General features: G+C 51.1%; 1 protein-coding gene across 2 annotated transcripts in view; it reads right to left on the bottom strand.

The window, feature by feature from the left end:
* LOC138363935 (zinc finger protein 271-like) overlaps positions 1 to 19855 on the bottom strand; it is a 506693-nt gene that overhangs the window by 90526 nt on the left and 396312 nt on the right. The window lies entirely within an intron of this gene.

The following is a 19855-nucleotide window of genomic DNA, read 5'->3' on the forward strand; positions in this document are numbered from 1 at the left end:
CCAAGACGTTGGACACGCCCCGTACGTGAACCGCCAGGAGAGCCAAACCCCGAGAACTCAGCAGACGAGTCACCCGAAGCGACCAACCCCAAAGAGACAAGGACCGCATCGAACCCCCGCGGTTCAGGCAATGAACCACCGGAGAGCAGTCCGAATAGAGCCGAATCGTCGATCCGCGGGCCACCCGAATCCTCCCCAGAGCAAACCACACCGCCGCGAACTCCCGCACCGTACTGTGAGCTCGACGGAAGGACGGATCCCAACGCCCCTGGCCGGCCTGGTGAGCACTGGTCACAAAACCCCAGCCGAGAGACGACGCATCCGTGTACACATCGAGCGAGGGCTCGGGTAGGCGCCAAGGCACTGAACCCCGAAAAACCTGAAGAGGAAGCCGGTGACGCAGCAACCGACGCAAGTCCCCCGGGGGTCGAACTCTGCGATCGCGAGAGAGGCGGAAGGGGGAACCCCGAAGGAACCAGAACAGCCGTCGAAGCCAAACCCGACCCGGCGGGTAGACCACCATCGCGAAGTTCAGGCTCCCGCACAGCCCCTCAAGCAACCGCCGGGTGACCCGAGGGCCCTCCAGAAACAGACGAAGGCGGGACCGCAGCCGCAGGAGAGACTCTGGAGGGAGAGAAAGAGGCGGTTCGAGAGTCCCACACGAGACCCAGCCAAGTCCGAACCTGAGAGGGAACCAGATGGGACTTCCTCCAGTTCACCAAGAACCCGAACCCGGCGAGCTGGGAAAGAACCAAATCCCTGGCTAGCAAGCAAGCTGACTGGCTGGGAGCCCAAACCAGCCAGTCGTCGAGGTAGGCCAACACCCGAACACCTAGGAGACGCAAACGAGCCACCACAACCCGTGCAAGGCGTGTGAACACGCGAGGTGCCAGGTTCAACCCGAACGGGAGACAACGAAAGCGGTAACTCAGACGCCCCACTACAAAACCGAGCCAGTCCCTGAACCGCGGATGAATCGGGACATGCCAATAAGCGTCCCGGAGGTCCAGGGACACCATCCAAGCTTCCGGCTCCAAGAGGAGCCGAACCTGAGACAGAGTAGTCATCCGAAAGGAGGGGCAATGAACCCAGGGGTTCAGACGGGACAAGTCCAGAATAAACCGCAGGTCCCCGCAGTCCCGTTTCGGAACCGGAAACAGACAGGAAACCCATCTGAGGGACGACGTCGTTTCGACGACGCCCAAGCGTACCCACTCCAAGACGACTCGACAGAGCACAGGGGAAGAAGCCTGCCCTGCCAGCCCCGACCCCCGAAAGGGGGGAGGGGCCACCCAACGCCACCGCAGGCCGCGAGACACGACCCGAAAGGCCCACGAATCGTGGGACCAGGCGCGGGCGAACAGCGCAAGCCGCCCCCCCATCGCCCCGTCAAGGGGGCAAACCGCGAAAGGGCCGGCGACCCTTACGAGACCCAGAACCCCGCACAGCGCGAACACCGCGCCGACCAGACGAGGGAGGGTCCGCACGAGGAGCCAACCCCAAACCTGACACCAGAGGCCTACCACGACGAGAGGAACCCCGAGCCCAGGCACGACCTTTCCGGGAAGACCCACCCCGGGCCCACCGGAAAACTAACAAGTCCGACATCGGACGACAAGCCGCCGACGCAGCCTGAATAAACTGCGCCACGGCCAACTCCCCAAACAGGAGAGGACAAAAAGGTGAAGAACACCTAAGAGCCAGAGCCCAAGCAGATTCCACGGAGGAACCCAGCACCGCCTGCCGACACGCGAGACGGGAAGCATAGAACAGGGAAACCGCATCCCGCAAAATCGGCGTGAACAGCTTCAACAAGGCAGCCGACGAACGCGCAGCCGAGGACAAGGTGCCGGACCCCGGGACGGACCCAAGCGTCCCCACATCCTCCACGAGCCAATCCGAACACAGCTCCAGGAGGGAAAAGAACCGCAAGGCCGAACACAAAAGGCCCCGGGCGCGCAAGTCCTCCGCAACGAGCGCCGCCGAAAGAGAGGGAACCTGCACATGGAGCTGAATAACGCCCACATCGCGGGGAAGGGCAGGGGCAAACAAGCACTCATTCAGGTACTCAAGTTCACCCCCCAGGAAAACCTGAAGCACCGTGGAAGCTTCCCGCCACTCCAGCGTGCGGGAACGACAGAAGGAATGCCAGGAATCCAGACCAAACAAGGGGCAGTCTGCTAGCCAGGATGACTCCGGAACCTCGTAACGGAGCCAGAAAGGGAACGAAGTCCCAAACCTGAACGTGGACGGATCCATTTCCGAGGCATAATCCGGGTCACGCAGGAGGTAAGCTGCAAAGGCCGCTCGCACCACACCAGGTTGGATGCGATAAGCCGAAAACCTCCGGAAGGACGGAACCGACGTACCCGGGGGAACACGGAACCGAACCCGGGGAGGGGCTGACACCAAATCCAACTCGTACGCAGAGGGGGGAAAAGAAAACCCCACTCCTTGTAACAATAAGCCCCGCTCAGTGGGAAGAAAAACCCAGGCGGGGTCCAGCGGGGCCCAAGGCCCCCAAGTCAGCCCCTCCCCAGCCTCGAGGTCCGTCACCACAGGACCCGAGGCCAAGTCCTCTCCCCAAGCCCCGACCCCACAAGACAAGGACGGAGCAGCCGGAAAAGCTGGAGGAAGGGGGGCCCACTGGTCAGACCCTGAAGCTTTGGCCGGGAGACAGGACTCGAATGCCTCTGCCGCCCCCCCGGAAGGGGCAACCCCCGAAGCTGCCCGAGTCTCGAGATCAAGTAACCCCTGCTCCGACCCTGAAACCCTCAGACGCTTCGGGGCCGGAAGCAGGGGCGGGGGACCAGAACGAACAGAAGGGGAAGGACGAGGAGGTGCGGACTGAACCAGGATCGAAGCGACCCCCACCCCCAAGTTTGGGTCTCGAAAAGCAAAGCGGGGAAGCCCCGGGGCATCCGGGGAAGCAACCAACCGAGCGCGTTGCAACAGACGAAACCTAGACTGCAACGCACGTGCCGCCTGTACCCGAATAGAATCACCAGAGGATTGGGTAAATTGAGTCACAAGCAAGCAGCAACACTCACAGGACTCAGGGTCGAAAGTATCACCGACCCAACAGGCAGCGTGGCAGAGGCAAAAACAATGAGGGTCACCCTGAGACAAGGGGACCGAGCAACCCTCAAACTCGCACACAGCGAGTGGGGACTCCGGGGTCACATCCATCGGACCCACGCGCCCCCTAAAGGATTCCCAGGGTCCTGAGCGTTTACTTTAAGAGGACTCGCGCTCAGGTAGTCCCAGGCAGGGTGCTGCAAACCGGCACCCAAAACTACCAAGCAAACTTCTACAGCTGAACCCCAGGGACGTGTACACTCACGGGGACCTAGCAGGGGGCGCCACCGAGGAGAACAGTGGAAGGGCAAAAACAAACTGAATAAAATGACAGAACCCCCCACCAGGCAAAAACAAAAAGAAAAACAAAACCCCGCAAGAGGACAGCGAACCCCAAGGAACAGAGCCGGCCGCGATGTCAGGAAATACAACCTGAGCAGCACCCTGCGCCCCTACCAGTGCAAACTGCCTCTTACCTGCCGGTAACAAGGGAGAACAGAACACCCAAGAGCCCAACAGGCGGCCGAAAAACCGAGAGGTAAAACGGACCAGCAGAGGCAGACCCCGAGGAGCCTGTGGAAGGTGGCCCCAAGCCCCAAGGGCAGTACTTACAGGGCACCTAGGGAAGGCAGCCCTAGGCGCATGCAGCCCGAGTACTGAAGATAACTCCTGGCTCTCGCATCCACAAAACTAACACCACACGCAAAGCACAGTGCAGTAGCGACACCGGAGCCAGAGCACACGACCATCGCCTATAGCATCAGCCTCAAGAACTGAGGTGTGGGTAGCCGGCGCGGGGGGTCTGGGGCTACCCCTTCCCCCTCCCGGGGAGGGGGGAGCTGCGCAGACAGCGGCGCGGCAGTGTATGACGTCATACTAGTTTGCTTGTTTTCGGTTGGGGAGTTCTATCCACTAGTTCGGTTTTTGGTAGCAATTTTAACCAGAATAGGGGTTTGTTTTGGGGTGCTTACCTTTCTGGGTGCCTGTTCCGGTCGATGGCAGACATAGAATGCTTCCAACTACACGGGGGCTTCTATAGGCCATTGCTCCCCTTGCCTCTCTGAGGGGGCCCGGTTCTGGCCATGGTCCCCGGTAGGCCTAAGAACTCCATACACATGACTGATGCCAAAGTCTGACATTAGCATATCAGCCTGGGATAGCTCCGGGGAGCCGACGGGGCTCCCCCCAGAAAAAGTTTAAAAAACTGTTGTCATTCTTTCTAAGATCAGATATTATGTACCTCGCCCTGCCCTGGTGACACTATTACTCTCTCATCTATCCTTATCTCAACTATGGTATTTGTGCTTGGGGTTCTACTACCCAAAATCATTTACGTCCTCTAATTACTCAACACAAAGCTGCTATTAGGACAATATCTCACTCTGGCCCCAGACATCACTCGGTACCCTTACTCAAATCTCTGAATATGTTAGATATTAAGTCACTGCACATCCTCTCATGTGTATTTAATATACAGTATATAAAACGCTGAACTGTAATGTCAATCCGGACCTTAAAAGCTTCCTAGAAGGTTGTAACAGATCCCATGAGCACCACACCAGAAACAAATACCTATTTGATATTCCAAGAGTACGACTTAGTCAAACTAGAAATGCTTTACAAATCAAGGGACCCAGAATGTGGAATGACCTTCCCAATTATGTTAAAGACTGCATGTACCTCTCCCAACCAGTTTAAGATTAAAACTAAGTGCTACCTAATTAACTTAATGTAACCTATCTCACCCCTAAATGTCAACCCATGATACCTGGTTGATGGAGTTCTGGGAGTTCTTCTACTCCCCAAGCCTGGCCCGAGGCCAGAATTGACTTGTGAGAGTTTGGTCCACCAGGCTGTTGCTTGGAGCGGCCCGCAGGCCCACATACCCACCACAGCCCGGTTGATCCGGCACTCCTTGAAGGAAACAATCTAGTTTCTTCTTGAAGATGTCCACGGTTGCTCCTGTAGTATTTCTGATCTACGATTTTATACAATGCTGTTTTCTGGGGGGAGCCCCGTCGGCTCCCCGGAGCTATCCCAGGCTGATATGCTAATGTCAGACTTTGGCATCAGTCATGTGTATGGAGTTCTTAGGCCTACCGGGGACCACGGCCAGAACCGGGCCCCCTCAGAGAGGCAAGGGGAGCAATGGCCTATAGAAGCCCCCGTGTAGTTGGAAGCATTCTATGTCTGCCATCGACCGGAACAGGCACCCAGAAAGGTAAGCGCCCCAAAACAAACCCCTATTCTGGTTAAAATTGCTACCTAAAACCGAACTAGTGGATAGAACTCCCCAACCGAAAACAAGCAAACTAGTGTGACGTCACACACTGCCGCGCCGCTGTCTGCGCAGCTCCCCCCTCCCCGGGAGGGGGAAGGGGGAGCCCCAGACCCCCCACGCCGGCTACCCACACCTCAGTTCTTGAGGCTGATGCTATAGGCGATGGTCGTGTGCTCTGGCTCCGGTGTCGCTACTGCACTGTGCTTTGAGTGTGGTGTTAGTTTTGTGGGTGCGAGAGCCAGGAGTTATCTTCAGTACTCGGGCTGCATGCGCCTAGGGCTGCCTTCCCTAGGTGCCCTGTAAGTACTGCCCTTGGGGCTTGGGGCCACCTTCCACAGGCTCCTCGGGGTCTGCCTCTGCTGGTCCGTTTTACCTTTCGGCTTTTAGGCCGCCTGTTGGGCTCTTGGGTGTTCTGTTCTCCCTTGTTACCGGCAGGTAAGAGGCAGTTTGCACTGGTAGGGGCGCAGGGTGCTGCTCAGCTTGTAATTCCCGACATCGCGGCCGGCTCTGTTCCTTGGGGTTCGCTGTCCTCTTGCGGGGTTTTGTTTTTCTATTTGTTTTTGCCTGGTGGGGGGTTCTGTCATTTTATTCAGTTTGTTTTTGCCCTTCCACTGTTCTCCTCGGTGGCGCCCCCTGGTAGGTCCCCGTGAGTGTACACGTCCCTGGGGTTCAGCTTTAGAAGTTTGCTTGGTAGTTTTCGGCGCCGGTTTGCAGCACCCTGCCTGGGACTACCTGAGCGCGAGTCCTCTTAAAGTAAACGCTCAGGACCCTGGGAATCCCCTAGGGGGCGCGTGGGTCCGATGGATGTGACCCCGGAGTCCCCACTCGCTGTGTGCGAGTTTGAGGGTTGCTCGGTCCCCTTGTCTCAGGGTGACCCTCATTGTTTTTGCCTCTGCCACGCTGCCTGTTGGGTCGGTGATACTTTCGACCCTGAGTCCTGTGAGTGTTGCTGCTTGCTTGTGACTCAATTTACCCAATCCTCTGATGATTCTATTCGGGTACAGGCGGCACGTGCGTTGCAGTCTAGGTTTCGTCTGTTGCAACGCGCTCGGTTGGTTGCTTCCCCGGATGCCCCGGGGCTGCCCCGCTTTGCTTTTCGAGACCCGGACTTGGGGGTGGGGGTCGCTTCGATCTTGGTTCAGTCCGCACCTCCTCGTCCTTCCCCTTCTGTTCGTTCTGGTCCCCCGCCCCTGCTTCCGGCCCCGAAGCGTCTGAGGGTTTCGGGGTCGGAGCAGGGGTAACTTCATCTCGAGACTCGGGCAGCTTCGGGGGTTGCCCCTTCCGGGGGGGTGGCAGAGGCATTCGAGTCTTGTCTCCCGGCCGAAGCTTCAGGGTCTGACCAGTGGGCCCCCCTTCCTCCAGCTTTTCCGGCTGCTCTGTCCTTGTCTTGTGGGGTCGGGGCTTGGGGAGAGGACTCGGCCTCGGGTCCTGTGGTGACGGACCTCGAGGCTGGGGAGGGGCTGACTTGGGGGCCTTGGGCCCCGCTGGACCCCGCCTGGGTTTTTCTTCCCACTGAGCGGGGTTTATTGTTACAAGGAGTGGGGTTTTCTTTCCCCCCCTCTGCGTACGAGTTGGATTTGGTGTCGGCCCCTCCCCGGGTACGGTTCCGTGTTCCCCCGGGTACGTCGGTTCCGTCCTTCCGGAGGTTTTCGGCTTATCGCATCCAACCTGGTGTGGTGCGAGCGGCCTTTGCAGCTTACCTCCTGCGTGACCCGGATTATGCCTCGGAAATGGATCCGTCCACGTTCAGGTTTGGGACTTCGTTCCCTTTCTGGCTCCGTTACGAGGTTCCGGAGTCGTCCTGGCTAGCAGACTGCCCCTTGTTTGGTCTGGATTCCTGTTCTATGCTTCCCATCTCGCGTGTCGGCAGGCGGTGCTGGGTTCCTCCGTGGAATCTGCTTGGGCTCTGGCTCTTAGGCGTTCTTCACGTTTTTGTCCTCTCCTGTTTGGGGAGTCGGCTGTGGCGCAGTTTATTCAGGCTGCGTCGGCGGCTTGTCGTCCGATGTCGGACTTGTTGGTTTTCCGGGGGTCCCGGGGTGGGTCTTCCCGGAAAGGTCGTGCCAGGGCTCGGGGTTCCTCTCGTCGTGGTAGGCCTCTGGTGTCAGGTTTGGGGTTGGCTCCTCCTGCGGACCCTCCCTCGTCTGGTCGGCGCGGTGTTCGCGATGTGCGGGGTTCTGGGTCTCGTAAGGGTCGCCGGCCCTTTCGCGGTTTGCCCCTTTGACGGGGCGATGGGGGGGCGGCTTGTGCTGTTCGCCCGCGCCTGGTCCCACGATTCGTGGGCCTTTCGGGTCGTGTCTCGCGGCCTGCGGTGGCGTTGGGTGGCCCCTCCCCCCTTTGGGGGGTCGGGGCTAGCAGGGCAGGCTTCTTCCCCTGCGCTCTGTCGAGTCGTCTTGGAGTGGGTACGCTTGGGCGTCGTCGAAACGACGTCGTCCCTCAGATGGGTTTCCCGTCTGTTTCCGGTTCCGAAACGGGACTGCGCGGACCTGCGGTTCATTCTGGACTTGTCCCGTCTGAACCCCTGGGTTCATTGCCCCTCCTTTCGGATGACTACGCTGTCTCAGGTTCGGCTCCTCTTGGAGCCGGGAGCTTGGATGGTGTCCCTGGACCTCCGGGACGCTTATTGGCATGTCCCGATTCATCCGCGGTTCAGGGACTGGCTCGGTTTTGTAGTGGGGCGTCTGAGTTACTGCTTTCGTTGTCTCCCGTTCGGGTTGAACCTGGCACCTCGCGTGTTCACACGCATTACACGGGTTGTGGTGGCTCGTTTGCGTCTCCTAGGTGTTCGGGTGTTGGCCTACCTCGACGACTGGCTGGTTTGGGCTCCCAGCCAGTCAGCTTGCTTGCTAGCCAGGGATTTGGTTCTTTCCCAGCTCGCCGGGTTCGGGTTCTTGGTGAACTGGAGGAAGTCCTATTTGGTTCCCTCTCAGGTTCGGACTTGGCTGGGTCTCGTGTGGGACTCTCGAACCGCCTCCTTGTCTTTCCCTCCGGAGTCTCTCCTGCGGATGCGGTCCCGCCTTCGTCTGTTTCTGGAGGGTCACCCGGCGGTTGCTCGAGGGGCTGTGCGGGAGCCAGAACTTCGCGATGGTGGTCTACCCGCCGGGTCGGGTTTGGCTTCGACGGCTGTTCTGGTTCCTTCGGGGTTCCCCCTTCCGCCTCTCTTGCGATCGCAGAGTTCGACCCCCGGGGGACTTGCGTCGGTTGCTGCGTCACCGGCTTCCTCTTCGGGTTTTTCGGGGTTCAGTGCCTTGGCGCCTACCCGAGCCCTCGCTCGATGTGTACACGGATGCGTCGTCTCTCGGCTGGGGTTTTGTGACCAGTGCTCACCAGGCCGGCCAGGGGCGTTGGGATCCGCCCTTCCGTCGAGCTCACAGTACGGTGCGGGAGTTCGCGGCAGTGTGGTTTGCTCTGGGGAGGATTCGGGTGGCCCGCGGATCGACGATTCGGCTCCATTCGGACTGCTCTCCGGTGGTTCATTGCCTGAACCGCGGGGGTTCGATGCGGTCCTTGTCTCTTTGGGGTTGGTCGCTTCGGGTGACTCGTCTGCTGAGTTCTCGGGGTTTGGCTCTCCTGGCGGTTCACGTACAGGGCGTGTCCAACGTCTTGGCCGACGCCCTGTCTCGCTTCGTTCCCCTCTCCACGGAGTGGACGGTCGACGACGAGTCCTTCCGTTGGCTTTGCCAGACGTTCGGGCGCCCCGAGGTGGACCTCTTCGCGTCGGCGTGGTCGCGGCGTCTTCCAGTTTATACGGCGCCCTTCCCCGATTGCGAGGCCGTCGGGGTCGATGCCTTTCGGCTCGACTGGTCGAGGTGGGGGTTCCTATACCTCTTTCCCCCGGTTCGGCTGTTGCTCCAGGTCCTGACTCGCTTAGAGACTTACCGGGGGAGAGTTGTCCTTCTGGCCCCTTGGTGGCCGGCCCAGCCTTGGTTTCAGGCGCTGGTTGCTCGGTGTCCGAACCCGAGGGTTTTCCCGCGGCTCCGCCTCTTTCAGCAGATCGGGCCGGTACGTCACGTAGCTGGTTCGATCTTCTCCTCGAGTCTTCGCGTATGGTTTTTTTGACTCGAGTCTATCATCATCTCTATGGTGATCAGGTGGCCTCCTTGTTGGTGTCCCACCTGAGGGCTTCTTCTCGGCGGCAGTATGAAGTTTCCTGGCGGTCCTTCCGTTTCTTTTTGCGTCTTCGTCGTCTTAGCTCCTTGTCTGTTCGGGTGGTCTTGTCCTTCCTCTCGTGGTTGTTTCAGGACCGTCATCTTATGCCTAACACTGTCGCTTCGTATTGTGCGGCGCTGGCGGAGCCGCTTCAGCTTGCTTTCGGTATCGATGTTACGTCTGCGCCGTTTCGCAAGCTGTCTCGTGCATTGTTTCACCTCCGGCCTGCTCATGCGTCGCCTGAGCCGTCCTGGTCTTTGGACAGAGTGCTCGCTTTCCTTTCATCTCCTCATTTCGTTGTGGCCCCTTCGGTCCAGGATTGTTTTTCCAAGGCCCTTTTCTTGTTGGCTTTGGCCTCTGGGGGTCGGGTAGGGGAGCTTCATGCTCTCCTCCGGCGCAGGGGTTTCTGCTCTTTTGGTCGTGGTGATAGTTTTGTTCGTTTGCAGCCGTCTCCTTCTTTTCTGGCGAAGAATGAGACTGCTGCGTTCCGGAGGGGTCCATGGGTGGTTGATGCTTGGTTGGTCAGGCCGGGGGTGTATCATGTTTTGTGTCCGGTTGCGGCGCTTCGCCGTTATTTGCGCGCCACAGCTTCTGTGTCCGGGGACGCGCTGTGGGTTGATCCGGTTTCCCTTCTTCCCTGTTCGCGGGTTCGGGTCTCTCAGGTCGTCCGCAGGGTTATTAGGTCCAGCCAGCCTGCGGTCTATCCCCGTGCCCATGACGTTCGTAAGTTCGCGGCTCTTGCTGCCGTCTTTGGGAATATGTCTTGGTCTGATATTCGGGCGCGGGGATTTTGGCGGTCGAACAGGGTCCTGGCTGCTCGTTACCTTGTGAATGTCCCTGGGCCTCGTCGGGCCTGTGTTGCTTTGGGTCGGCGGTTGCAGCCAGTTGTCTCGGCTTCGAGTTGAGGGGTGAGCGACGACCGCCTCCCGGGTAAGTCCCTCTTTTTCTGTCTGTGGGTAGTTAGCTCCGGGGAGCCGACGGGGCTCCCCCCAGAAAACCAGCGTTGAATGTAATGAAACGCCATTTTCTGGGTGAGTCCCGGAGGCTCCCCGGCATCCCTCCCTCCCTCCGGTCGGCGGTTTTTCGCGTTTTTGACATCCAGCCTCAAGAACTGAGGTGTGGGTAGCCGGCACGGGGGATCTGGGGCTCCCCCTTCCCCCTCCCGGGGAGGGGGAGCTGCGCAGACAGCGGCGCGGCAGTGTGTGACGTCACACTAGTTTGCTTGTTTTCGGTTGGGGAGTTCTATCCACTAGTTCGGTTTTAGGTAGCAATTTTAACCAGAATAGGGGTTTGTTTTGGGGCGCTTACCTTTCTGGGTGCCTGTTCCGGTCGATGGCAGACATAGAATGCTTCCAACTACACGGTGGCTTCTATAGGCCATTGCTCCCCTTGCCTCTCTGAGGGGGCCCGGTTCTGGCCGTGGTCCCCGGTAGGCCTAAGAACTCCATACACATGACTGATGCCAAAGTCTGACATTAGCATATCAGCCTGGGATAGCTCCGGGGAGCCTCCGGGACTCACCCAGAAAATGGCGTTTCATTACATTCAACGCTGGTTTTTTGACCAAATTGTATTTTTGCTTTTTTTCTTCCATGTTTACCCTCCCCCCCCCTTTTTTCATTATTTTTTCTCATTTTTTCAAAACACAATTTATACTTTAATCTCAATTAGTATTAAGTTTTAGTCTTGGTGTTTTTCCTGCCCGAAACGCTTTGCGCAATAGTGGCTTTAGGCATTGTATGTACTAGCTCTATCTATAAATCCATCAACTTTTGTATCTTACCATGTATGTATGTACTTTACCTGAATAAATATTTGTATTTGTATTTGGTTTAGCCGGATAAAATATCAGAGCCGGTTAATTTGCTGCCGATGTTACACTATCTGGACAGTCAGCCGGATAATCATGGAATTGTCCGTATATGAAAACCATGAGGCAGGTCGTACCGTATTAATCCCGTCTGCCTGTGGCTCAAGGCGCATGGTGTAGGAGGGGGTGGGGTGGGTGGGTGGTGTCGGGGGAGAGGGGAGCATTGAGAGGGACCACCTGGGGGGATAAGGGTTGGATGGGGGAGAGGCCTATAGACTACAGTACAGGAATTACCATCGATTTTAGAACAATTCACCATAGCCAAAGTCAAAAGAAATACTAGTAATTATGTAAAAAAAAAAATCATGCAAGTTTCCGAAAAAACAATTTGCACAGGCTGAAGTTTCCTTCAAAAATATATTTTTTTCCTGCTGGCGGCCTACATAACGTGCCTCCTCCCTGCCCCGACTGGACCCATCCAGGCCTGGTCCAGCCATGTGCTCTCTACCCTCATGTTACACCACAGTGCTGCACCATTAGTGAAATATTTTTTTAAATAACTTTTTTTTATTTTCATAGTAACTTTGAACATTTTTGACCAAGACTATGTCTGGTAGCAGCATGAATCGTTCTGGAGATGTTAAGAGGAAGAAGGTTGTCCTAACAATTAAGGACAAGCTATGTGTTATACAACTTTGTGGAAATGGCCGGTCGACCTCAAGTGTTGCCAAGGAATTTAATATAGGCACTAGTACTGTTTCTGATATAAGGAAACAAAAAGAATAACTTATAAAATTCATTTCAACCTGTAAAAGTGAAGGTGCAAGCACTAGCAGAGGGTGTGGTAGAAAGACTATGAAAACTTTGACGCATGTACAGTTGGATGAGGCTGTGTACAAGTGGTTTGCTCAGCACTGCACAGCTGGCCTGACAATTCGTGGCCAGAAATACAAAATGCTAAGCAGGTTTGCTGCAAGCCTTGGAATAATGAATTTTGAAGCGAGTGAAGGGTGGGTTGCAAGGTTCAAGGGTAGGCACAATATTGTGAAGAGGAAAATTGTCAGTGAAAAATTGAGTGCAGATGAAAGCAGTGTAGAACCATTTAAGGGGGCGTCTGGTTATTATAATGAAAGTTGTTCAATGTCAACCAATATTATTTTTCTAGTTGTCTATGAAAAGTGCTTAAATTGTCCCAAGTTTCAGTACTGCAGCGTAAATAGAAAGGGAGTTTTTTTTTTTTTTTTGAACGTTTTTTACACATTTTCAAGTCCACACTTCAGAACACACGTTTCAGATAAAATTATTCTGTGACACTTTTCTGACACATTAGCATATAATAAAGGTTTGGGGATTTAGAATTTCCAAAACATCTTTAGTTATCCTAATACAAATGTTCAAAGTTCCCCAAAATATTTTGCAAATATGGCATGTTTATTGCTATTATAAAATCAATAAATGAACTTAGAGAAAAAATGAAAGCCCCCCAATGTAGAGACATGCCCTCCACATATACTGTGTAAGTTTCATGTAAATTGAATAAAAAAGGAATCAGTTTTGTAAACGTTTGTGTCAATTGAAAAAAAAAACAGAAATGAATAAAGTCTAAGGTTCTAAAATCTGTGGCTGGGGTTGACATCAACCAATTTTCTCCAAAATTGGCATCCTTACAGATAGGCTTACGTACAGTCAGGTGTGTAAGTTTGATGCAAATCGCCCAAAAAAAAAAAATGAAAAAAAAATTAAAAAAGAAAAAAAATACTTTTTTTTTTTTCCTTAAATTTTTTTTCCAATTAAGCTAAGTATAATATTTGTTTAATATATGCTATTGTGATAGCAAAGAGTCGTAGTTATGATTTCAGTTGACACTTTTGATTGATAATCGATTTTGACCATTTTTGCATAATTTTCACAACTACTTCAATATTTTTTTCTCCCTTCCTATTTATGCTACAATGCTAAAACTTGGACCAGATGAAACACTTTTCATATAGAACTTGTCAAAAGAGTTTGATTGAAATCGAATGAGTTTTCATTTTTGCATTTTTGGACCCAGATGCCAACCAGACGCCCCCTTAAACAGAAATTAAGAGCATACATTGTGGCAAATAATTTATATTCGTATCAAATTTATAATGGAGATGAAACTGGGTTGTATTGGAAGAGTTTACCAGAAAAATCTTTAGCAATGAGGAGTGAGGGTTGTGTGCCAGGACGTAAGGTCAACAAGGACAGGCTCTTGGCCATGATGTGTGCGAATGCTGACGGAACAGACAATCACATGTGTAATTGTTGGCAAATCTAAGAAACCAAGAGCCTTGCAACATTGCATGGACAGACTGCCAGTCAAATATTATACGTGTAATAAATATTAATATTATAAGTGCCGGACAAACCGGGCTCACGGACCAACCAGGCCAACTTAAAATTATCTGTTGATTTAGGACCTGCCCAAAGCCCTATGGGTGTTAATTGCTTTACAATAATTTAAAAACATCAATGCTATGTACTCAAATAAACCTAATGTACTGCCTTTATTTATATATATATATATATATATATATATATATATATACAGTACAACCTCGATTCAACGTACCCCGATTCAACGAATCTCCGGCTAGTTCGCACACTTTTCAGGCCGAATTTACTCACCCGGTTCGACGAACAATGGTTCGCCGAAGCGAGGGATGTTCGGATTTGCTTACGATGTCCAGACAGAGTTCACAGACTGGTGGAAAACTTTCCCATTCTATAACAGATTACAATTAATAATTCTCTCATATGACAAGTTGGATCACACAAGTGGATCACACAAGTGGACCACACAAATGGACCACAAGTGGTCCACAAGCTTACGATTTTGGGACAGAGTTCACAGAGTGGTGGAAAACTTTCTCATTCTATCACAGATTACAATTAATAATTTCTTCATAAGAAGTTGGATCACACAAGTGAACCATATGAACCAAACACCAGCCAAAATGGTCCACACAAACACCAGCCAAAATGGTCCACACAAACACCAGCCAGTGATCCACACAAGTGAACAACTGAGTTTCCATGATTTTCATTCACTGATTTGGGGCACACGTATCTTTGTACATTAATTTAAAGGATGAAGCGTGATTACCTAGCTACATGTGGTAAAATCTCCTTATAGACATTTTCTGTGATGAAACAAGATGAGTGAGGGTGGACAGATAAGAGAATACTGTACTGTAAACCTCACTTTACAGTGAGGTTTCACTCACTTTCGTCTGTGTGTCGTCATAGTTCAGTGACCCATGACTTTTGAAAGTTTCATATTAATAAATAATTTCTAAAACCAGTGTTTTAATAGCTTTTTATTATCCTAATTAAACTAAACTAAATAAAACCGAAAATATGCTGTAACATGATAGACATCTGCTCTTTGAGAAATTACTGTATGTTATTGGAACAACTCTAGCGTGAGTGGACGGGTCTAATCCCTGTACACACACCATGCTTGTTTCCTCCTGCCCTCCCTCTCTCCCCCTCCCTCTCTCCCCCTCCCTCCCTCCCCCTCCCTCCCTCCCTCTCCCCCTCTCTCTCTCCCTCTATCTCTCTCTCCCTCTATCTCTCTCTCTCTCTCTCTCCCCCTCTATCTCTCCCTCTCTCCCCCTCTCTCTCTCTCTCTCTCTCTCTCTCTCTCTCTCTCTCTCTCTCTCTCTCTCTCTCTCTCTCTCTCTCTCTCTCTCTCTCTCTCTCTCCCCCCCTCTCTCTCTCTCTCCCCCCTCTCTCTCTCTCTCTCCCCCTCTCTCTCACTCTCCCCCTCTCTCTCTCTCTCTCTCTCTCTCTCCATCAATCCATCCCCCTCCCTCCATCCATCCATCCCCCTCCCTCCATCCATCCATCCCATCCATCCATCCCCTCCCTCCATCCATCAATCCCCTCCCTCCATCCATCCATCCCCTCCATCCATCCATCCCCTCCCTCCATCTATCCAACCATCCCCTCCCTCCATCCATCCATCCATCCCCTCCCTCCATCCATCCATCCCCTCCCTCCATCTATCCATCCATCCCCTCCCTCCATCCATCCATCCATCCCCTCCCTCCATCCATCCATCCATCCATCCATCCCCTCCCTCCATCCATCCATCCATCCATCCATCCATCCATCCATCCATCCCCTCCCTCCCTCCATCCATCCATCCCCTCCCTCCATCCATCCATCCATCCCCTCCATCCATCCATCCATCCCCTCCCTCCATCTATCCAACCATCCCCTCCCTCCATCTATCCAACCATCCCCTCCCTCCATCCATCCCCTCCCTCCATCCATCCATCCCCTCCCTCCATCCATCCATCCATCCCCTCCATCCATCCCCTCCCTCCCTCCATCCATCCATCCATCCATCCCCTCCCTCCATCCATCCATCCATCCCCCCTCCATCCATCCATCCATCCCCTCCCTCCATCCATCCATCCATCCCCTCCATCCATCCCCTCCCTCCATCCCCTTTCTCCCTCCATCCATCCAGAATTGAAGAAACAAATCAAGTTAAAAAAAAAAAGTTAACTGGTCAGAGTTAGGGTTATCAGCGAGTCGGTCCCTTCACCACAACCGACACACCTCCCCCCCCCCCACCCCTACAGCCCATACACACACACACACCCTCAAATCATCCATCCCTCCCTCCATCCTACCATCAATCCATCCTCTCCTTCCCTGCCTCCCTCCCAAGCTCTGCCTGCCTCCCTCCGTGCCTGTCTCCCTCCGTGCCTGCCTCCCTCCCTGCCTCTCCCTTACAAGCTCTGCCTGCCCACCTCCCTCCCAACCTCCCACTGATTTGTGGCAGACGTATCTTTGTAAATTAAAGGCTGAAGCGTGATTAGCTAACTACATGTCGTAAAATCTCCTTATAGACATTTTCTGTGATAAAACAAGGTGAGTGAGGGTGGACAGATAAGGGAATACTGTTCTGTAAACCTCACTTGGTTTTCCTTCGTCTGTGTCGTTATAGTTCAGTGACCCATGACTTTGAAAGTTTCAGACTAATAAATCATTTCTAAAACCAATGCTTTAATAGCTTTTTATTATCCTAATTAAACTAAACTAAATAAAACCGAAAATATACTGTAATATGATAGACATCTGCTATTTGAGAAATTATTTGTTATTGGAACAACTCCAGCGTGAGCGAGTGGACGGGTCTAATCCCTGTAAACACCATGCGTTTCTCGTTTCAATTCGTCGCCACAGTTCAGTGACTACGGCTTCGAAATAATAAAATTAATAAATCATTTAATCAATGGTCATTTAACAGATGATGAGATTATACAAAATGTTACTGGCACTGTTGACGTTCCCAGCACCAGCACAGCCGTACCCAGCACCAGCACAGCCGTACCCAGCACCAGCACAGCTGTACCCAGCACCAGCACAGCCGTACCCAGCACCAGCACAGCCGTACCCAGCACCAGCACAGCCGTACCCAGCACCAGCACAGCCGTACCCAGCACCAGCACAGCCGTACCCAGCACCAGCACAGCCGTACCCAGCACCAGCACAGCTGTACCCAGCACCAGCACAGCCGTACCCAGCACCAGCACAGCCGTACCCAGCACCAGCACAGCCGTACCCAGCACCAGCACAGCCGTACCCAGCACCAGCACAGCCGTACCCAGCACCAGCACAGCTGTACCCAGCACCAGCACAAAAGCAGCTGAAGCCAACACAGCAGCAGCGAGCACCAGCAAAGCTGATGCAAACATCTAAAAACATCGTGTGTGAAGTGAACAATTAGAATAAGTGTTAAATTCAAGTGTGTACATAGTGTTAAAATTAAAGTTGCAATAATTCTAATGTACAATAGTTTTCAAGAACTGTATTGTAGTACTCAACATACAGCAAAACCACTTTTAATAATACAGTGCTAACGGCTTAATGCACTGCAGTACCTATTAACTGTAGAGCATTCACAACTTCACAAAACTTCAAGATGGATATAACTCCAACAATAAGGTAAATACATGAATTACAGAATTTTTAGTAGAGTAGTAAAATATAGGTACAGTAAGTAATATGATACAATGCATTTTTATTGTGTACAAGAAAAAAAAAGACACTGACGCAAACGCCTCTTGAAGGTCACCTCTTGCAACGAATCCAACGCTCCAACGAACTGGGGGTGGTCCCATATAGTACGTTGAATCGAGGTTGTACTGTATATATATATATATATATATATATATATATATATATATATATATATATATAAAGGCAGTACATATATATATATATATATATATATATATATATATATATATATATATATATATATATATATATAATGTCGTACCTAGTAGCCAGAACTCACTTCTCAGCCTACAATGCAAGGCCCGATTTGCCTAATAAGCCAAGTTTTCATGAATTAATATATTTTCTATAATTTTTTTCTTATGAAATGATAAAGCTACCCATTTCATTATGTAGGAGGTCAATTTTTTTTTATTGGAGTTAAAATTAACGTGGATATATGACCGAACCTAATATATATATGCAAACAAGCCTGAATGGTCCCCAGGACTATATACAACTGAAAACTCACACCCCAGAAGTGACTCGAACCCATACTGCCAGGAGCAACGCAACTGGTATGTACAGGGACGCCTTAATCCACTTGACCATCATGACCGGACATAAGGAAGTGATAGCCGAAGCTATTTGAACCACTTCCCCGCCGGCACTCGGATGGTAATCTTGGGCATAGCATTTTATCAAATCACCTCATTCTTTGGGGCACACGTGAGGAACACAAATGCATACAAGCCTGAATGGTCCTCAGGACTATATACAACTGAAAACTCACACCCCAGAAGTGACTCGAACCCATACTGCCAGGAGCAACGCAACTGGTATGTACAGGGACGCCTTAATCCACTTGACCATCACGACCGGACATAATAGCTTCGGCTATCACTTCCTTATGTCCGGTTGTGATGGTCAAGTGGATGAAGGCGTCCCTGTACATACCAGTTGCGTTGCTCCTGGCAGTATGGGTTCGAGTCACGTCTGGGGTGTGAGTTTTCAGTTGTATATAGTCCTGGGGACCATTCAGGCTTGTTTGCATTTGTGTTCCTCACGTGTGCCCCAAAGAATGAGGTGATTTGATAAAATGCTATGCCCAAGATTACCATCCGAGTGCCGACGGGGAAGTGGTTCAAATAGCTTCGGCTATCACTTCCTTATGTCCGGTCGTGATGGTCAAGTGGTTTAAGGCGTCCCTGTACATACCAGTTGCGTTGCTCCTGGCAGTATGGGTTCGAGTCACTTCTGGGGTGTGAGTTTTCAGTTTTATATATATATATATATATATATATATATATATATATATATATATATATATATATATATATATATATATATATATATATATATATATATATAAATGTGCATAGGACACTACAAACAGGTGCTAAACATTTCAAGTGTGCTGAATGCAGGGAAAAGATTTGGGAAACGTTCTAGTACAATTAGTCACATGACTGTGCATACGGATGATAAACCTCGTGAATGTCCTGAGTGTGGCAAGGGATTCAATCATCTGCGACTTATAAAAACTCACAGGATTGTGCATACAGCTGATAAACCTCTTGTGTGTCATGAGTGTGGGAAAGGATTCAGATGATGCATTGCAGATGGTGCATTCAGATGATGAACGTTACCTAGTTCCTTCATCTGGGAAGAATGAAGACATATTGGTGCATTTGGATGATAAATAGTACCTAGTTCAATTGATCAGTAGACTGTATATCATACTAACAATAAACATACAACCCCAATGAATTTTCCAGTGAGGTTTGATAGAAATTTACTTCAGGACACATACTAGAAAAAGTTTATGTTACAATTAACAATTTTTGTTTGTGTGAATTTTTTGGTGGATAATATACATTTATACACTAAAAGGACCTAGCCATATTTATTCTTAAATATCTTCAAACTGATATTACTTTGAAATTTAACAATAAAAACATAAGCATTTTTACTATTAACACTGAAAAACAAAAATTGGTAGAATTTTTCAACTAATATTATTGCAAACCCTTTTGATTGGTTTTGTTATAAAGTTAAAGTTCAATATAGTAGGCTAAGCTAAGCTTTGCTAAGCTAGAACAGTGGATTTTTGGACTTGTAGATTTGTAAACCTCATCCTGTAAACATTCATGTTTCTACATGTTAAACAAGCTACGAGGATGAGGGAAGGGGATGTTCCCACCATTCTGGGTGTTATATTTACAAGGAAAGAGGAAGAGATATTTGTCATTCAGTACCTCTCTCCCTTGGGTAAAAGTGACCATGTCTTTTTGGGAATAAAGTATGCAATGCATTATAATCTGTTAGAAAATAAGCTTGAAGCAGTTGAAAAACCTGATTTGTGGAGAGGTCATTATGGGGAACTCAGATATTTCCTTAAGGAATTTGACAAACACTTGCCGTTAGGACATGAAGTAAATGAGATGTATGTCAAGTTTTGTGAAAAATATGATAAAGGCACAACAAAATTTATTCCA

The sequence above is a fragment of the Procambarus clarkii genome, chromosome 12 (assembly GCF_040958095.1).
Source record: "Procambarus clarkii isolate CNS0578487 chromosome 12, FALCON_Pclarkii_2.0, whole genome shotgun sequence".
NCBI classification, from domain to species: domain Eukaryota; kingdom Metazoa; phylum Arthropoda; class Malacostraca; order Decapoda; family Cambaridae; genus Procambarus; species Procambarus clarkii.